Genomic DNA, 15,535 nt, shown 5'->3' on the forward strand with positions numbered 1-15,535 from the left:
GGTCTTTTGATTTGAGGTCCTTGGTCCAAAAAAATGAAAATTAGGTCAAGGTCAAAGGTCACATTCTAAATTTTGATTTAGGCTTATTTTCACTTACTTCCAAAAACCGGACAGGATATCGACAAAATATTTTTACTAAATTGTAAGTTGCGACATGTCTTAACACATGAATTTTTTGTTGAAAGGGTACGTTGACCGTAAAAGAGAGTTTTCTCCCTTTTTATATTTAAAATTACGTGTATGGTGGTATAACTCATTTACCAGGTATAATAAAGACCTAGGGTAATATGAGTAAAGGTCGTTGGTGTATGACCTTGAAATTGAGCTCAAGGTCAAAGTTAAATTTGATGTTCTAGATTTTGACCTTTGTTTTAACTTTATATTTAAACACGATAAAGCCATGGGACTTTTTTTATTAGGTTGCAATTTACATGACCTTGAAAAGCCAACCGAAAGTGACCTTGTGTAAACCGGAAAAAGCTTTGTTTTGTACTTATTTGATGTAAAGTGTATTGAACAATATATTTTTGCAATCACTATCAAGTAAACTATCAAATAAAAGCGGAAGTGACATATTTCAAACCGGAAGTAACAATTGATCTCCTTTATTTAGAAAAAAATGTATAGAAACCATATATTTTTGGAATCAGTTTACAATAAGCTATCATTTGACGCTAAATGTGATATTTCAAACTGAATTTTCATAGTTCTATTTCAAAATAGATCTGTATGCGTGGAAAGACCTGCAATTGTTCTCTGAACAATTGGTTTTTAATTGTTAACTACTTTTCATGCAACGGGCAAATTATAATTCAAAAAATGAAAAGCTGCAAAAACTTTATCTAGCGTTGAATCCAAAACTTATCAGGTAGAACTCAAGGTAATCGTAAGTAGAGTCACTGAAGGTTTTGGCACAAACGAAATTCTACCTGTTGTATCTCATGGAACAATACATAATCATAATACAATGAATTCATCATTTAAAAAAGTGGCCTCACCACTCTGAATATGTGGTGATATAGAAGTTACAGCGCAGTTCCCAATTTCACTTCATGCGTAAACAGTATTTTCACAACATCAGAAGAAAAAAACAATGTCAGACGAAATTTTTGTTTGTGGTTGAACGGAAGTAAGCTATGTACAAAACATCGAAATATCATTGGCAGTTCAAACATTCATATTCAGTGGCTAACGATTTGTGATATGATCACTCATCTGTTTCAACATGTCTACATCGAATGTTTCAACCCAAAATACTTGTGGGCGTTGAGAAACATGAACATCACTCTTGTTTTTTGTACATCAAATTTTATTTTATTTTCGTATTCACAATATTATTATATATATATATTTTGTAAATGTCTTGTTTGTTTGCCTTTTTTTGAAACAGTATTTAACTTGAACGCATTTCTACTTCTTGAGTATTAACATATGACATATTGTTCATATGCAGAAGGAAACGGATTAACATCAGCTTACATTTTGTTTCCGGATCTTTATTTATTGTTATTGTTTGGCTATTGTTTTAACTTGAATCTAATTAATAAGATATGTTAACACCAATAGACATGTGCCTATACAGTAATTTGTCAAGCTCTAATTAGTACCGGGTTTAGAACAATAGTTAATAAATTTAACAAAGACTATCAAAGATCTGTCATTGACATGTAATTCTCATCAATACAAAAACATAAAAATACAATTAAAGTCATCCATTGACAACGTTCCTGACTTAAACAAGCACGTGTCGGAATTAAATTATTTTCCGGTATCTCAACTCTCTTTTTTATATATATAAATCAAGAAATGTGGCATGATTGCCATTAAGAAAACTATCAACACAAGTCTCAACGAACTGGATGTAAATATTAAATGTAATCGTAGGGCCTTCAACAATGATTAAAACCCATACTATACAGATATATACAAAATGTCAATCAATTGAAACGAGAAAATCAACGGTGTAATGTGTTTAAATCAGTTGATTAACAGAAGGTAAATAGAATATAAAAATAAGAAGATGTGGTACGATACCAAATTAATTAGAAGTTAAAAACCAACTATAGGTCACCGTACGGTCTCCCACAATGAGCAAAACCCATACCGCTAGGTATAAAAGGCCCAAAAATGATAGAACAACGTATATTAAAAATCAGCTGACAAAGCGTACTTCACATACACGGAGACATTTTAACTACACCACATTCGCATTTTGACCATTAATGTATTCTCAATGAAGCTTGAGAACAAAATATTTGAAAATCCAAAACTTCTAAAAACGTCAAATGGCTGACATAAACGAAAATACCAGAAATATATACCAAATAAGAACAAGGAATCAGAGGTATGCATGAGGGAGATACATTCACTAATTCAAAATTATTTCCCCAATTTAATAACAGCAATTTTCATTTAAAATATCCATAGCCGAGAACTAACAGTCCACAAGCAGAGGTATCGAACCATTGGTAGTAACAACTTTGAAGGCACCATTTTGTACTGCACCAGATGACAAAATTTTCTAATTTGAGCAGCTCACCAATATAACTCTAAAATTGCGGTTTTTTAGACAAACTAAATAATACGACGTAAAATAATACTAAAAAGTGCTGATATGGAAAGAACAAATAAACATCGAAAACACTCTGATAACTGCAACTTTACTTCTTCTTAATGCAGAAAAAAGTAAAATAACAAAAATACCGAACTCCAAGGAAAATTCAAAACGGAAAGTTCCTTAACAAATGGCAAAATCAAAAGCTCAAATACATCAAACGAATGGAAAACAACTGTCATATTCCTGACTTGGTACAGGCATTTTCTTACGTAGAAAATGGTGGATTAAACCTGGTTTTATAGCCAGCTAAACCTCTCACCTGTATGACAGTCTCATAAAACTCCATTATATTGACTACAATGTGTGAACAAAACAAACGGACACAATAGGTAAAAATGTCAAAAATTGGGGTACAGCAGTTAACATTGTGTTATAATCTTAATCCTTATAAAAGCAAACAAATATGTCAACACAGAAAAACAAAATAGCATATAGACAAAGCACACAAGCAAAAAAGAATGACAGTAATACAAAAAATTACCATAGCACAATAACACAATAGCGGGATGTATAAGTACCGAGCCACGCCAAAATGATATTACCAAAAAAAGACCAAACAGTAAAGGTTAATAATTTTACAAAGACATATAAAAGAACACTATAACACGTAATTAAGATGATAAACAACGTCAGTACCTAGAATCTATACTTCAAGATGTATTATTTGTAAAGTTGATACGGAATATTTATCAACAAGGTCTTGGTATCTTCCGATAAACATTTTTAGAAAAAGGACGAGATTTCTTTGACATAACCCTGGTTCATCAACTTTCTGATCAGACATTGGTGACGTTTTATCAAGTCCGACTAGAAGTTGCAAGCTCTTGAATATCGAAAGAGTTGGGAAATGTATATTCCATATGCAGGTGAAGTTGGTATATTGGTACTGAGGTGAAAAGACAGTATTGGAAGACGAAGTCTTTTACAATATAGTTTATTTAAACAACAGTAAAATATTCATACCATATATGTCAAATGAAAACTACTTCGTGATGAAAACAATTGGAATAAAGGAGATAGTATGATAAGAGCCATTATTTGACTCCTGAAATTGCAAAACTTATTCAAGTCTTTCAAAAGTATGTTCATTTTATTAATTAATGAACGGGTTAATATAATCAGGACACTATAAAACCAGGTTTAATCCACCATTTTCTACATAAGAAAATGCCTGTACTAAGTCAGGAATATGACAGTTGTTTTCCATTCGTTTGATGTGTTTGAGCTTTTGATTTTGCCATTTGATAAGTGACTTTCCTATTTGAAATTTCCTTGGAGTTTGTATTTTTTTTTTTATTTTACTTTTAGATTCAGACTGGTTACTTGTGATGTTACTATGAAGTTATAAACATGAAGATATTTACATATTTGACAAAAATTGCCATTTCACTTATAAATATTTGGCAAAATGTATATGAGCAACAGCTTTACCTGAAAAGATATTTAACACACATTTAGATCTTTGAAATTTTTTTTTGTAGTAAAATATCTTTTGGGTAAAATTGTTTGTTGTTTATGTCTAACTGGTAATGACAAAATCTCAAAATTAGGCTATTTTTACAATTATTGCTGCTGTTTTGCACTAATTGTAAGAAGTTTAAAGCCCTAATACCAAGTTGTAAGACAAAATTCAAAAATATAAATAAACTGATGTATCACAGCCTAATGTCTTATGAACACCGATATATCTAAAGGATGTTGTTTAATAAATTTTTTATACCTTTTTGATTTTTAAATTCAAAGGGCCTTCTCATATGTTGCTGTATACACATCTATATCAAACAAAATTATAAATTTAACACAATTTGTCCGTTTTATTATTTTAAAATGGTAAAAATATTAGGATAATCATTTTTGGCCCTTGAATTCGCACTGTTTTAAATTTGTATTATAGCTAATATCAACGTTTATATATTTGTTATTTGTCTTTAAAGTTTATAGTCGAAAGAAACACTGTTATAGGATACAAAATCCAACTCAAAACACATTACATGTACGTATAAAAATGGGCTTCGCAAAATGCATTAGGAACACGCAAGATGAGAGTAAAATAGATATCGAATACTTGAAAAGGAACAAAACAGTTCATGAGTCGAAAAGAAATTCACAAAACCATGTAATAAACGACACAAAGACAAAGGTTAGTCTACAATACACTTCTTCGACACGAACCCAACCGAAAACCGGGGAGATCTCCGATGCGGAGAAGATCCTGCTCAACATGTGGCACCCGACGTGTTGATCATGGTAGGTACAAAACTGGTGATAAATCTATTATATTCACAATCGATGAGAAGAGGACAGCATGTTAAGGACATATCCGTGGTCATCTGTTTAACAGAAATTCAATAACAGTAAACCAAATCATAATGTCATCCGTAATTATTCGAAAGGTCGACTTCAACTTTACCACTTCAGTAGGAATTTTTGATTTACGAATTCCTTGAATGCAGCAACCAAATATCAAGGAAATATTGATATGGAATTCAAGCTTTGGAATATCGTTTCAACTGGCAGATATATACTCCATATTCAGGCGGTTTTTTTTTCAAAAAAAAAATTATTTAGGTAGAGGCTACCTAAAGAGACAATTTAAAAGGCAGAGTCAAGCAAACTAGGTTGTCTCATTTATAGATATCTGTCATAAGGATTCTTACAGATAAAAACTATTTTCCCAGGAGAAAACCATAGTAATTGTGATTTCAGTAGGCAAAATTCTAATATTACGACAATAAACTACAGACAGATTGACACTTAGATGAACTTAAATAATACTTAAGTGCATCCTAATGATTGGATCGTATCTCTCTAAATATTTTTGAAACTGAGGAATTTGCGGAAGTACTTAATAATCTCAATAATGAAGATAATTTCTGACGCTGTCCATTTCGCACTTTTAAAACATTCATCTTTCTTTCAAATCGCCAGCATATTTAATAACATGGTGACTGTTAACTTTGTAGCTTTCTAGCAAATGTTCTGTACCTTAAAAACCCCGAACGAATCAATATTTATACAAACAGGTAGTATGGTCAGTCAAAGAAACCAAAACCTAAATTACACAAAGTATGAATATGACTGAAATTGAAAAAAATACTATGTTCTTTCAATTACCCTTCCGTTTAGCCTCCTATATGTCAAAAACTTATATTATCACTTCTTATTATATTTTACATATTGTTCTTAAATATTGTTTATAACGTGATGAGTTCAATTTCCCATTTCTTAGCAGTAACATACCTCTGCTCCATCGTATGGCGTTTACATTTGTCAGTTAATACCTTACGTTACGCTGGTAATAAACAGGGATGTGTGGCTGGTACTGCATGCATAGCAAGAGAAGATAATTCTGTCGACGCACTCGGTCCTGGTCCATTTGGACTTCATGCGATTTCCTCATTTTTGTGTCTTACCCTGATTTGTCTCTTCCTAATCGATTAACAAGATTTGAAGCTCGGAAAACTACTATCGCCTAAATTACAGTATACTTTTTTATCCTTTAAACACAAATATAATCATGGCCACCACAAGATTTCCGATCGCAGAAAATACCAATGTAGACATGCAGTCTTTAGACAAGCAAGTTAGAAATGCCAATTAAACATATTACTACTTTTAACGCATTAAATGTGTCTTAATATTTTTTTCTTTTTAATTTCTATCATGTTTTTGAATGAAATGAATTGAACACAAATATATATAAATAAAAACCATCGAAACCAGACAAAAATATCATATCACCAATTAGTTCTACATTAACTATTTTGAAAAATATGAAAACAAAACGTTATAACTTTCATGCGTCAGAAGCGCTTTTCTGGATTTACCTTCACCAGGAACGCTCAAAGCCGAATATTTGAAAGCCAAGGATGTGTAAGAAACGAAACAGTTGAAGAGCTTTATTACCAAAAAGGACATTAAAAAATAGCCAAATCCATTTAAAGTCAACTTTGCCTGAGGGAGTTGAAACCTTAGTTTCTAAAAAAATCAAAATTTATTAACGGACAATTTTAGAAAGGTTTGTTATAAATTATGTTAGTACCGAAGTATTTACTGCTGAGCTGATGACACCCTCGGCGACTGATAGTCCACCAGCAGAGATATCGACCCAGTGCTGTAATAAATGAAAACAACACTTTATAAATGTAATGCGTCCGACGCGCTTTTCTGGATTTACCTTAATCAGGAACGCTCAAAGCCGAATATAAGAACCGATACATTTAAAAAGCTATAATACCAAAAAGGACATAAAATAGCGAAATCCATCATAAGTCAACTTTGCCTGAGGGAGATGAAACCTTAGTATCTAATAATTTTAAAATTTATTAACGGACAGTTTTAGAAAGGTTTGTTATAAATTATGTTAGTACCGAAGTATTTACTGCTGAGCTGATGACACCCTCGGCGACTGATAGTCCACCAGCAGAGATATCGACCCAGTGCTGTAATAAATGAAAACAACACTTTATAAATGTAATGCGTCCGACGCGCTTTTCTGGATTTACCTTAATCAGGAACGCTCAAAGCCGAATATAAGAACCGATACATTTAAAAAGCTATAATACCAAAAAGGACATAAAATAGCGAAATCCATCATAAGTCAACTTTGCCTGAGGGAGATGAAACCTTAGTATCTAATAATTTTAAAATTTATTAACGGACAGTTTTTGAATGTTTTATTATAAATCATGTCAGTACCGAAGTACTGAGTACTGAGTTTATGATACCCTCGGGGACTGATAGTCCACAAGCAGAGGTATCGACCCAGTGCTGTAAAAATAGAAAACAACACGTTATAAATTTAATGCATCAGAAGCGATTTTCTGGATTTACCTTCATCAGGAACGCTCAAAGCCGAATATTTGAAAGCCAAGGATGTATAAAAACCGAAACAGATGAATAGCTATGAATCGGGCATATTTGTTTGTTTGTCTTTATAAATACCAATGTGTTGATTAACCTTCTATGTGCTGCATAAGACGGTAATCTTTTGATCCTATTATTGAATCTAATCGTTTTACAGAAACGTATATGCACGTTGGATTTGTAAGTATTAGATAATCTATGAATAACATATCTTCAACACGATAATAATAATCCATCATGTTACACTTTTACAAATTATTACAACCTTGTTGAATAACATCGATGTAGTATCAATTACATTCAATAGAGCTCATTATAAATTTTCCAAACAATGATATTATGATAAGATATGAAATACTCCACAACAATGTTAATATGTAGGCCCATTGCGTGTAGGCCTATTTTGACGTGTGCATCATATTTTGAATTTTCAACTAGTTCGGCTTAGAGCTTCACTAAAGAGACAATATTTGTCGCAATGGTTATTTGATGATGTAAAATTAATATCGGTTAATGGTATTACGCATAGCATAATAATTATATGACAAAGCCAAGGGATTGTTATACGGTACTGACATGATTTATAACAAACCTTTGTAAAATTGTCTGTTAATAAATTTTGAAATTATAAGAAACTAAGGTTTCAACTCCCCCAGGCAAAGTTGACCTTAGATAAATTTTGGTATTTTTTAGGTCCTTTTTGGTCATATAGCTCTTCAACTGTTTAGGTTATTATACATTCTTGGCTTTCAAATATTCGGCTTTGAGCCTTCCTGATGAAGGTAAATCCAGAAAAGCGCTTCGGACGCATGAAATTTATAACGTGTTGTTTTCATTTCTTATAGTTATAAAGAAATACTTCTGTACGTAGTTTAACGTTACTTATGTAATGTTTTTTACCATTTCGAAGGGTCGACTTAAACTTTACTACCAGTTCTTAAATGAATAATTACCATGATTGGTACCAAGTCAAGGTGGAGATCATGGCAATTTAAAACAGAACAGATCCGAGGCTTTTGAAGAAAAAAGCAGCTTTTGTAGGACGAATTCAACACGTAAGTTCTTCTCAACAACAACTGACTTTAATGCAATACTTACAATTTACAACTGCCGAAACTAAATGCACGACACAACGAGAGGCTGGAAGGACCCGGTTTTATTCAACTGTCTTTTTTGCAATAAAGAATATTTGTGTTGAATGTTTTGAAACTTTGTTGACCAAAATATTGTAAACTGATCAGTTTTGCTTAACAAAATTTCCATCTATCTATTATAGTTTTTCACGATAATACGAAACGGTCTAAAATTGTAATCAAGGGACAACAATTTCTCTAAGAATCAATTGATGATTTCAATTTTGTTTGTAGATATTAAAAGGATGATTTTTCGTTGTTTACAGTTTATCTCTGTCAACTATAGATTTCACTTAAAATACAAAACCAGGCAAAATAGCAATCAAGGGGCAAAAACTCTAACAAAAAGTCGTCTGCCAATTTCTGTCCTACAGACTTTTTTTATCTTGTCTATCTGATCATATTTGATGTTAAAAGTTTTCTCTAAATATAACAGTTTAAAGATTAAAGCCGAAATTCAAAAATTGGGGAACATCGTCATTTAAGGGTAAAACCCCGTATACGGTGTCCACTGATAAATTTGGTCATTTCACTTATGATTTGAAGTTATATGTTTGCTGTCTACAAAAGAATGCGCTTTAAATTTTAAAATTTTGAAAACCGTAAATTTATAGAAAATGAACATATCAGTGATATTTCCTGTAAACACAGAATTGCCGACTACTGGGTTGGTGATACCCTCGAGGACGAAACGTCATTAAGCAGCGACATTTACCCAGTTGTTGTTAACATTTATCAAAGATACCAGACTTATAATTTGGTATGCCTGACACGCGTAAAAAGTGGAGCTACTATAAAATATTGTGTTTTCGTATGTGTCAAACGAATATAAATGTAAAAACTCCTCCAATGCAAATAACTCCAGAGGTATACAGCTATCTGCGCTGCTTTTGTCATTTAAACGACGACAATTACTTGATTGAATCGTGCGAAGCAAACGGCTAAATACACTGAATCTTCCCTCTAGAAATTACCGGTATCCTTGCTGTAAACACATCAAAGAGATGGACCTTGCTCCTAATTTATACACAGAATTCCGGAAGCAAAAATTCTAAGGAGGAAGAAAAACATAACGTCAAACACTGACAGTAGATATTAGAGTCCTCGACTCAAATAGCAATTCTAATAAATAAATAAATTGAGAAAAAAAAAAAACAATCGCTAGGTCTATCATTTCTACTTTATATACCTCTGGGTACACCTTTACAATATTAACCCAACGGCATCGGTTTAAACAATACATGAAAAGGTTATGCCATATTTGACGTTTAAGATACAGCTTATAACTAAAAATGAAACCTGTGATATGCGTTAATTTGAATTTAATCGAAACTGTGAACAATTATAGAATAATAGAATTTAAGTCATTTTCCTAAATTCAGTTATACCGGTGCGCTGTTTCAGTATGTTTTGTTTGTTTATAAGCGAGTCAAAGGGGGCCCTAATCTCATTGGTTGTTACTGAAACATATATTTTGACGCAACAATTCTTTTTGAATTATTCAGATACATATGACGACCTCATACTTGTAAAGTGAAAAGAAAATCATTTCTAGAAGTTTATTTATTATCAAGTCAATTTAATTGACGATAATTATATTTTTTTTAGTCTGAGGCTCCTTTAAATGGAGTAGTACTTAGTTAAATACTTCGAATTTATCGGATCGCCCCCCTCCCCACTCATTAAATATTTTAATGTCCTTTAAAATCAATATCAACCACGATATACCAATGCGAAACGTGCCCACATTTTGTATAACATGCATAGTTACTATGACTATGATTAGCATAATATTGTTTCTTGAACAAGGTTCTACATAACTTATATTATCATAAATCAACACAGGCATTTTTAAACATAGATCATTCATAATAAATAATTTAGCTGTCTACTATTTATTATAATTTAATTGAGCTTATGTATAAATTTTGCGTAAATACTTAATTTTGAATTGTTTGTATTTTTTGTTGAAAAGCAAGTACCAAGTAACAGGTTTTTGTAATTCGTTAAGTATTGAAAAATTAAATCAAACTTTTATTCTTTATATCGTGTTCCTAGATTCTGAGTTTGCTTTTAGGTATCGCTCCTTTTTAACTCCATGCGATCTACGATGCGTATATTTAATAGATTTATTTGATTTGAACATCGGTAAACTACATTCGCCTTTTAGAGTCATGTCTTTCAGCTGTAGCTTTCAACAAGAAAGCGCAATACTAATTCTTGTTGAGGTTTTAGCCAGAAAGAAAGTCAACCAAAGGCTACTATTTATCTTGGTACCTGTACCACCATTACTAATAACAACTACAGGTGTATATGTTAAACATTGGTACCGTTAATGTTATTACTACCACTGGGTCGATACATCTGCTGGTGGTACTGGCATGAAAATATGGAATTTTTGTTATTAAAATTTGATGATACAAAATTTTAGAAATTATTTCAAATTAATATATCTTCCTCATACAATGCTCTGATTCCTTTACAGACTTTGGCTATACTTTTTTGTCAAAGTTTAGGTTTATAAGCTTTTCATTGATTTTAAAAAGCTTTGAATTTTCAAATATTTTGGCCTCGAGCATCTCACTGAAGAAACATTTATTGTCAAAATGCACATCTGGTGTAGAAAAATTGGTACTGTTATTGTTATTACTACCACTGGGTCGATACCCGAGCGGGTGGACTGTTAGCGCCGAGGGTATAACCAGACCAGTAGCCAGTGCTTTGGTACTGGATTTTCTGTTATTAAAATTTGCTTTTAAATTAAGGAATATATCTTTATCATGAAATGTTCTGATTCCTTGACAGACTTTGGCTATACTTTTTGACATATTCTTTTAGGCATCACTGAAGGGTTCTGAGCAATCTCGTGTGTTCCCATGGTGATTTCCAAATTGTTTAGTCTTATGTTCAGTTTATATAATCTGTGATAGTCATACATATATATATATATATAGATATTTTTTATATATAGATATTTGATAGTATGGTTGCCATAATAACCGATATGCGATTTCCTCATATTTTCAGTTAGATCATTTATGGTGTTCTTTAAATGGTATATCAGTGATAGTTCGATTGTCAGCAATCTGCAGTAATTACATATGTTGAAACATCTAGCAATAATAATATAATGCCAAATACTGGCAAATTGTTGTTAGATTTTAACAACCATTTGTGATAACGTATCAAAACTCACAACATACAAAACTGACAATTTGAACTCTGGAACCATCAGTGCAAACATAACAAGGGCAACAAAGAGCAAAGAAAATTCTATAAAAAGTCGTTTGAAGATGTTTGTCAAAACAAACAGTAGATAGATCTTGAAATTTGAAATAAAAACAAACGCCTAAAACGCACTGACAACTGAAACTGTACTCCTTCAGAGTTGATTTTATACAGAAAAAAACAGTATAGAAACATGCAGTCTTGAACAATATACTTTATTACAACAACAGAAATTTTTTTCTACCATATGTCAAACTGAAAGTACTTCGAGTGGAAACAAATTTGATTAAATTTAAGTATATAGACAATCAAAAATATAAAAATATTTAGAAAAAATGTTATATGTTGCTTTGTAAACGCCCATATCGAAACAATTTACAAAAATATTAACACCATATAGTCCAGCGGCTAAGTCCATTAATTTTGGCAAAATTGATCAGTTTATGGTAAAAGCGTTTGCACAGCGTTAGTTATGATGCCTATAAACATTTTTGGGTATGGAGCCATCTACAAAAAAATCCATAATGGCCGTCAATATTAAAGAGGCGAAGTCCTTTATATTGATATGATTGATTAACTTATAGTAAAAGCACGAAACTTTGCACAGTGCTAGTAATGATGTTAACAAACATTTTTGAATATGGAGTCATCTACAGAAAGTTACATAAAGGCTGCTAAATTCAAAATGCCAACCAAATAGGTAAGAGGCTAGTAAGTCCAATATATTGGTGTAATTGATTTCTTTATAGTTAAAGCATGAAACTTTGCACAGTGTTAGTTATGATGTGCATACTAATTTTTGGATATGAAGTCATCTAAACAAATTCCGAAATGGCCGCCAAATTCAAAATAGCCACCAATAGTCAAGAGGCCAAGTTCAATATATTGGTATAATTGACAACTTTATCATGTTACAGTAAAAGCATGAAACTTAGCACAGTGTTATTTATTATGCTAATGAACATTTTTAGATATGAAGCAATCTTTAAAAACCCATAATGGCCGCCAACAGTCAAGAGTCTAAGTTTAATATTTTTGTATAACTGACCACTTTATAGTTAAAGCATGAAACTTTGCACAGTGTTATTCAAAATGCTAATGAACATTTTCAAAAATGTCATTTATAAAAATCCATAAGAAACTTCTTTTATCCGGTCATTGCTTTCCTTGGTCAGAATAATTCAGTCTAGACTCAACATTCAGGATCGTTCATATTCTCAGTCGAAATTAACAATATCACAGCTTCTGATGTATAGTTTTACAAAGAACAATCCTACCATCACATGAAAGACCATGAAACCCCTGTTTGCTTATTTGGGAATCATGATCCACTGGAGGACTAGAAAACGTGATCTAGTAGACACTTTCTTAAAACTTGGACTATCTGTTTCCTACGACAGAGTGTTAGAAATTTCTACCTCGATGGTCAATGATGCTTGTCGTCGTTATACCTAGGAAGGTATTGTTTGCCCTACTAATCTACTGCAAAATGTTTTCACTTCGTCTGCTATAGACAACAATGACAACAATCCAAGCAGTTTATCATCAACAAATACATTTCATGGTACCCGGTATATCTTTATTCCAACATATTTCATAGGATGTTCAAGGAGTTTTGCAAACATTTGACCAATCTGAACCTATTTTAAAATGATTTTTACCAGAGAGTTATTCGAATCTTCCATAAGTTGTAATGAGATTCAGCGAACCAGATATCCCATTAGTGGAAGGATAACTATCAAATTATTTGTCTTTAATCCCATTTGCATCAAAAGGGGAAGTCAAATGGCTCAAAGATGTTGCGGAAAATTCAAGTGTTAAGGCTGAAGTAGGGACAAATATTCATGGTCCGCCTATCATGCTTCATGCACCTATCCTAAGTCAGGAACCTGTTTCAGTGGTTCTCGTTTGTTGATGTGGTTCTTAAGTGTTTCTCGTTTCTCGTTTCTCGTTTTTTATATAGATTAGACTGTTGGTTTTCCTGTTTGAATTGTTTTACACTAGTCATTTTTGGGGCCCTTTATAGCTTGTTGTTCTGTATGAGCCAAGACTCCGTGTTGAAGGCCGTACTTTGACCTATAATTGTTTACTTTTTACACATTGGGACTTGGATGGAGAGTTGTCTTATTGGCACTCATACCACATCTTCGTATTTCTATTCATAGCAGAAAATTGATCAGAACAGTTGATACATATATTGTTGTATGATCTGTTTTTTGTTTCAACAGACTGCAGATTGAACAGTTATGGCTAGGTTTTGGCACTGGAAAGAACTTCCAATATATTTCAGTTCATAGATTAAGCCTTACTCTAGGACTATTGAAAGTCTTACCACTGGTCCATGCTTTCATCGGTTGTGGCACAGTATCAGCTTTTTCTGGGAAGGGTAAGAAATCAGCTTGGGACAACACGACGGGTACCACATGTGGAGCAGGATCTGCTTACCCTTCCGGAGCACCTGAGATCATGTCCTGTTTTTGGTGGGGTTCGTGTTGCTTAGTCTTTCGTTTTCTATGTTGTGTCATCTGTACTATTATTTGTCTGTTTGTCTTTTTATTTTTTTGCCATGGCGTTGTCAGTTTGTTTTTGATCTATGAGTTTGACTGTCCCTCTGGTATCTTTCGTCCCTCTTTTGGGACATACGGTCCGTATATGAAGAATTGTCAGATGCATTTGTGCATATTATTGAAAATCCAAATGAGGTGGAAATATAAAAAGAAATAAAAGTTATAGAACCGTATGTTGTACTTCTGTATGATCGGTCTAGTTAATTTAATACAGTGAATGAATTAAGAAAATATCTATTCACATAGAAGACAAGAACAATTGACAATATTACTCCGACACGAGATGAACTACTACAACATACGAAACAAGGTAGTGTTATTTGGGGTAATTGTTTTGTCGCAAATCCTGGTATGCCATCACCAGATTTATTTGGTTGGCAAATACTTGATGGCACGTAGGTACCATTCTGGTCAGGGCTTGTAGAAGCTGTAATGTCATGTCAAGAGCTCATCCACTTTGACTGTACGAAAGGATGTCGAGGGGCATGTAAATGCTTGAAAGCAGCATTGAAATGCAAAGCATTTAATATGTAACTGTTATCGGACTGTTAAAATCTGATCGAGGCTGTGCTAAGTTTTGATTATCCTGCATTTGGATCTTCTTTCAATTATCAATAACTTGAATATTTTCTATAATATTGTTATGCCAAATAGTAATTTTTGAGGCGTCATTTTTATTATCTCGCACATTTTGCAAAAAAAAGAAATACTAGTCTTAGTTTGTGAGGTTTCATGTATATTTTTCATTGCTAGTAAATTAAAAGATTTTCTGAAGTCATGTAAACATTAGATATAACTGTGTGAATATAGATCTTGTCAGAAACGCCATTTTGAATTGTATCAGCCATTTTCATTTCATAGTTTATGCCACCTCTTACAAAAAAATTATATGTTGGTTTGCATTTTTATCCAAATAAATGTTTCATATTTTTGTATCATTTTATACCACAATATCACAAAAAACCACCGTCAAATTTTGACATTTTTTACGAAGTCATTTTGAATTAGGCTGCTATTTTGAAAATATAATCTATGTCCCTTGGTATAATCAATACATTGTAGGCCTGTGTCTACATCACATGATCAGTTTCATATATTTGTTAACTTTCTATACCACATTTATA

The sequence above is a fragment of the Mytilus californianus genome, unplaced genomic scaffold, assembly GCF_021869535.1.
Source record: "Mytilus californianus isolate M0D057914Y unplaced genomic scaffold, xbMytCali1.0.p SCAF_5, whole genome shotgun sequence".
Classification (NCBI taxonomy): Eukaryota; Metazoa; Mollusca; class Bivalvia; order Mytilida; family Mytilidae; genus Mytilus; species Mytilus californianus.